The 6,000-nt window shown below is 55.1% G+C and overlaps 1 protein-coding gene across 2 annotated transcripts in view; it reads right to left on the reverse strand.

Moving 5' to 3' along the window:
* POR (cytochrome p450 oxidoreductase) overlaps positions 1 to 2,788 on the reverse strand; it is a 28,804-nt gene extending 26,016 nt beyond the window's left edge. The window contains exons 1-2 of one of the 2 annotated variants that reach the window (XM_085078091.1): positions 2,650 to 2,788; positions 288 to 428 (exon numbers count right to left, since the gene is read on the reverse strand). The gene's annotated coding sequence lies outside the window, so the exon portion shown is untranslated. The remainder of the gene's footprint in view (positions 1 to 287; positions 429 to 2,649) is intronic. The other variant, XM_085078092.1, reaches the window with a different exon arrangement.
* Positions 2,789 to 6,000: the final 3,212 nt, after the last annotated feature.

Here is a 6,000-nt window from a genome sequence, read left to right on the forward strand (position 1 = left end):
TTTACAGCAGAGCAAAGGGATGGGGAGGAGATGGCAGCAGCACAGACCTGAGCAGGGAAGCCTTTTCCCCAGTCCTTCAGAACTGAACAAACACAAACATTGCTGCTTCATAACAGGCGAAGGAGAGAGCAGAGACCAAATGGGATTTCAATTAGACAGTTCCACATGTTGCTTTTGCTGCAGGTAAAGAAACCATCACTCCCAGAACCCACTGCCAGCCCCCCTCCCCAAACCCAGCTGCACCAGAGGTGCTCCACAAGCTATGACACTCAAAAGAAAGGGGTTACCTTGCACCTATGGGTCTGTAAACAAGTGCTGGTGGGGCCTGTGAGCTCCAGCACGGAGGGTGGTGAGCAGCAGAGAAAGCCTCCCTCGAGACAGTTCAAGGTGTTTTGGTTGTATGGCCCTGTTGAGTTCCTCCAGCTGCTCTGCAAGAAACAAAATAAAAGTTGCAGAAGGCACTTAGCTGTCTTGGAGGCACCAACCCAGAAATTACTGACTGAACAGGAGGCAACTGCAAAGTGATGACAAGCAAGAGGTTCTTCTCTGTCACAATTAGAGCAGGACTAATTAACAGGGGGTTAAGCCAGATTTATGACACATTCCCCTCCTTCTTGCCCACTCTTCACCTCACTCTCCAAGGCTTTCACACTCGAAGATTACAAGAAAGCACTCAATTGGTGTTTCTTCCTGTATCTCTATTATCTTCCCTGTTCCATGTTTTGCAAATACAAAATTAAGGCACACACCATGTCATGTCATGCACACCCTGGTTCAGTGCTGTCAACCAGCCCAAGATGCAACAGAAGAAAAACCTGTACTGAGACAATGCTGGGTTTTCCAGGAAGGGTCTGGCTCACCAGACCTCCCAGAAAAAACACTAATTTCCTCATTTGCAGCAGATTAATCAGCGAGCTGCTTTGCCTGTGTGCAACAGCTCCTCAAATTTCTCATAAAATTCCAGAAATATTGGGAAAAAACCCATTCCCTTCTATCTAGCAAAAGGGATGTGTGAATCACTGCACCCCACTATTAAAAAAAATGATGAAAACCCGCAGCTCCTCACGATAGCCCACATAAAGCAGAGCTCTGCTGTAGAAGGGATGTCCCCACTGCTATCACTGATTCACTTCTACAACTCAGAAACAGAGACCTGACTCTTTCTTCCTTGCACTTTTCCAGCTTCTCAGCCGGATATATGTTTTTACTTTTTACGACGAGCTGTAAAAGCACAAACCCATTTCACCTATCAGAGAGCCACAGTGATCCCTCTTCCCTGTACACATTCCACTAAGCATTCCTATTTCCCTAAACACTCCAAAAGCTAAGCCAAGGTCTAAGCACTGGCAGAACAAAGCACACTCCAAGCTGTACCAGCAGTGCTTGCTCCTGCAACTAAGAAAACTTCCCAAGAAGTAATTCCACACTGATGACTAACTCCCAACACCACCATCCAGGTGCCTTCGCCCCCTCCAGCCTTAATATTCCCAAAACCAGGGTGTTCCCCTTATTTCATTTGACAAGCACATTCCCTAGGTGAGTAATTTCAGTCTTACAAGAAACTCCATCAAAAAACTCGGGAGCAAACAGCCTTCCCACACCCCAGCAGTTTATAAAGTGAAATAGATGGAACAACAGCGAAACAGCCCAGCCTGCAGCAAAGGTGTCAATTAAGCGCTGGGAATACCGTTCAGCAGGGAAGTGCCAGAAAATTAAGCTCATTAAAGGCTTTTAACCAGCAACAGCCTGGGATGGGGTAAGTCTGAGCAACCCTTCAGCGCTGTGGAAGCAAGGCAGGGCAGGCATCACCCCAATCCCAGGCTGCCCACCCTGCCAGGGGTGCTGGTCAGTCCCTTGTCCCACAGCCCAAAGGGTGACAGGTGTGACAGGGGCACCCCAAATAACGGGGACTCATACAGGGGACGGTGGTCGCACCAGTCTCCCCAGTAACAGGGTGCTCAGCAACACAAGATGCTCCACAAAAAGAGGGGTTCTGGTCATCCCAATCCCTAGCAGATAACTGGGGGTCAGTCAGAGCAGATCCCCCAGATAACAGGCGTCATCCCAGTCCTCCCCGACCCCTCAAATAAGAGCAATCTCTAAATATCTCATTAAGCCCCCAATAACACGATGCCCAGTCACACCAGACACCCCAGACAACCAGGAGCTCTGCTCATCCCAACCCCTACCACATAACAGAGGTCCAGTCACATCAGACTGCCCAAATAACAGGGAGGCCTGGTCATCCCAGTCCCTCCCAGCTAAGAGGGACCTCTAGAAACCTCAGTAATCCCCAATACCAGGGTGCCCACTCACACCAGACTCCCCAGTTACCAGGGAGCTCTGGTCATCTCAGCTCTCCCCCCAAAATAAGGCTCCATACACATCGACCTCCCCGCCAACAACAGCGGAGCCACTCACGGCGGCGTCCCCACACAGGGAACCCCATTATCCCAGTAACAGAGAGCAAACCACACCAGTCCCCTCAGCACAATGAGAGCCCCTCATGCCATACCAACCCCACCAGAGCACGCCGGACCGCCCCTCCCCAGCACACAGCACCCCGGCAGCGGAGCTCAACCCCCCGAGCCACAGAGGGCCCCGGGCCCGCCCTTCTTCACCCACATATCCCCCGGCCGCCGCACCCACCGCCGGCCCGGCCCGTCTGGCGCTGGCGGCTCCCGCGGCCCCGGCGCGGCCGGCACGTACTGCGGGCCGCACCACGCGGGCACACGCGCGGGGGAACACGCTCCGCCCTCACCGCCCGCTAATAGGCGGGGAGTGCGCCTGCCCGTGGAGATCCCCCCTCTGCGGCGGCGCATGGTACAACCCCGGGACGGCGGTCTTAAAGGGACAGGCACGCCGGGAGGGGCCGGGGGTAAAGTGGGGGTAAGGGTGGGGTGGGAATTGGGGTGGTCAAGGGTACGGTCAGGGTGCAGAGGGCACAGTGGGGCTCAGCAAGGGGTCAGCGTGGGGGGCAGGCTTGGGTCAAGGTGGAGGAGGCAAGGTTGGGGTCAACATGGTAGTTGTAGTTCGGGGGTGAGTATGGGGGCCGGCATTGGGGTCATGGCGGTGTCAGAGCTGGGGTTACAGGCTTGGGTCACTGTGGAGTCATGACTGGGGTCGTGATGGGGTCATGGGCTGAGGGCAGGGTGCTGAGGTCAGTTTTGGACACTAATCCTGGGCTGAGCCAGGACCCACAGACCCAGGACCCCTGTCTGTGGCCACGCCTGGGGACCCCCAGGCCCCCTCAAGGTCATTGCCCAGACCAGGGTCCCCTACAGGGTCAGAGGGACCCCATGATGCAGGCTGGCACCTGGTCACTGGGAGCCAGGGTGCTGCTCCCCCCGCACAAGCACATGCTTCTGATTTAACCACAACCCAGAAGATTCGGATGTTTTGGGGTGGTCTTTCTCTCGCTGCCACACCGGAAAGTTGCACAAGCAGCTCAGGAACCATCCCCAGCAGCCCCAGTGGGAGATTTCACAACCCAGACTGCCAGACCCTGGGTCCCAGAGGGACTGCTGCTGTCCTCTCTGTTGTTTTAGGAAGCTGGGTCCCAACCCTACTGTTTCCAGCTTGGCCAAAGCCAGAGGCACAGCTTGCCCTGACCCCACTGAGCAGCCCCATAGCTGTGTGGGGTCACCCCAGGGCCGGGTCCCCTCCCTTGGCTGGCTGGGCACTGGCACATCCAAAGTCAGCATCCTGACGCTATCACTGTGTTGACACTCACTGCAGAGTCAATAAAAGACTCGAGGAAGGTCCAAAGTTCGAGCTGGGCCTGGCAGGCACCTGAGAGGCCAGAAGAGGTGAGAGGAAGGGGTACAGACCCGAAAAACACCAGTCCAGGGCTGCAGGGACACCCTGCTTCATGACAGCATTTGAGCAGAGGGCTGAGGGCTGGGAGGTTACCTGAGTAGTAACACCACTTGCATCAGTTTTGGGATTGAGCCCATGGAAGCTCCCTGGGGTGACCACAGGCCATGGGGTGAATGGACGCGGGTTAAAGATCCCAGTGGCCCTGAGGGGACAGCAGGACAGAGCAAGTCCATGGCTGGGGTCATCCCATCAGGAGCCTGGACTGGGGACAGGCATTATGGCACAGCCTGTCCCATTCTGTCCCCAGAGGGAAGAGGCTGGGGTCTCATCACACCCAAACCAAGACCTCCAGGGGGAAATAGCAGAGCCCTGCCAGTCTGCAGGGACCTGTTTGGTCAGTGCTTCGTCTCCACACCTATTTCTCCCACCTGTCCAGCTCTCCTCTGTTCCCACCACGGTTTGAGGCTGAACTTTTGGCCACAGAGCCCTCACAGTGCCAGCAAACAACACAGCACCCCATGGGACAGCCATGGAGGTGGCATTTGGCAGCGTCCTGGCCCTGACACAGGGGACCTGGCCCCCAGTCAGGATGTCTGAGTGTGCTTGGCCACAAATTAATGAGAGGAAAGCAAACCACAGACCTGTTTTAGTTCCAGCATCAATGTCCCCTCTCACTCCTGGATGGGGCAGTGATGGAGGTCCAAGTCAGTTCTGCTTTCCTTGTGTATCCCTGACTCCTTTTCCCTTGCACCGTGGTGGGAGCTGCAGAGCAAACAGGATGGACCTGGGCTCTTCCAGAGCATCCTTCCCATGGCAGGATCACGACTTCAAGGACAGGGAACAGCTGGCTCTGCTCCCAGCACTTGTCCCCAGACTGTCACCCTGCAGTGACCCTCTGAGGACACGGGGCAACCTAAGGGGCTTTCTGAACTCTCTGCACACCCTGTGCACAGACGCAATCCTGGCATGGAATGAAGTGGCAGTTTTACTGGGAATGAGCCAGGGGCACAGAATAACAAACCTCCAGGGACAGCACGTTCCCGGGGCAGCCACCCCAGGGGCAGCCATCCCAGGCTGAACTGGGAGGTTATTGGGTTTTTTTTTCCTTTTTTTCCTTCTTTAGGAACTTCAGTTCTCTGTCTCCCCACCAAGGAAATGAGCCGGTACTGCAACGTGTGATGAGTAACTTTACTGTGAGCTTGGTTAGGCAGATGCCAAAGCCCAGTGAGCTGACGACTTCTACCTCCCTCTCTTCCAAATTTAAATCCTCCTCTCAGCCTTAGACACGTTTGCAAATGTCTCATCCCAACCCCTTTCCTCCCTCTCAGCAACTTCACTTCCCTGGATGAGGAGCTCTGAACTTACCCCCAGCCCTGAGGAACTGGGACTTGTTGGACTCCACTGTCCAAGAGCATTTCACTGTGGAATGGATGCCCTCAGAAAAGCAGGAAACAGAAAATAAATCTCCACAAACATCCATCTGAAGGGCACTAAAGACAGGTCCAACACATTGCAAGTGAGCAGAAGGTGCAGCTGGACCCAGAACACTCCTGGGGAGACAGCAGAAGCTGCAGAGATCAGAGAGACCAAGGATCTGCCACAATCACCAAGAAGCTCCCAGAAAAAAAAATCCAAACTGGTTTTGTGCCCATCTGGTACATCATATCCACAGAGCTCATCTGCAAGGCTGTGGCAGTTGTCTTGCCCTAGCATGGAAAGGTTTGTGGCTGTACCTGCTCCTTCCCCCTGGAAGGTTTGCTGTCCGTTCCCCTTCCCAGCCGGGACTGGGACAGTTCCCGCTGCCGGCAGTGACACTGCAGTGACTCTGACAGGGCTTCCTCTACCGCTAGAAATCCAGGAAGCTACTCCCTGGAAACACGCCATACAGCTCTGCGGGGAGAGTGAATCTCTCACCAGATCGACTGATAAGAGTTTGAAAAGAAAAATAACCGGTTCCCAGCGTTTTCCAGTGTGCAGTACCGCCTGTCCCCAGTGCTCGTCCTCAGTGCGCGTCCGAAGCCACCAGCGACACCCAATCCCGCCCACAGATCCCATCCCACTGATCCCGCCCTATAGATCCCAACCCACTGATCCCGCCCCACAGATCCCATCCCACTGATCCCGCCCCACCACCCCGAGCGGCAGGCTCCAGCTCCCCATTTATAAACACAGGCATAGCAG

The sequence above is a fragment of the Lichenostomus cassidix genome, chromosome 19, assembly GCF_008360975.1.
Source record: "Lichenostomus cassidix isolate B80296 chromosome 19, HeHo_3.0, whole genome shotgun sequence".
Classification (NCBI taxonomy): domain Eukaryota; kingdom Metazoa; phylum Chordata; class Aves; order Passeriformes; family Meliphagidae; genus Lichenostomus; species Lichenostomus cassidix.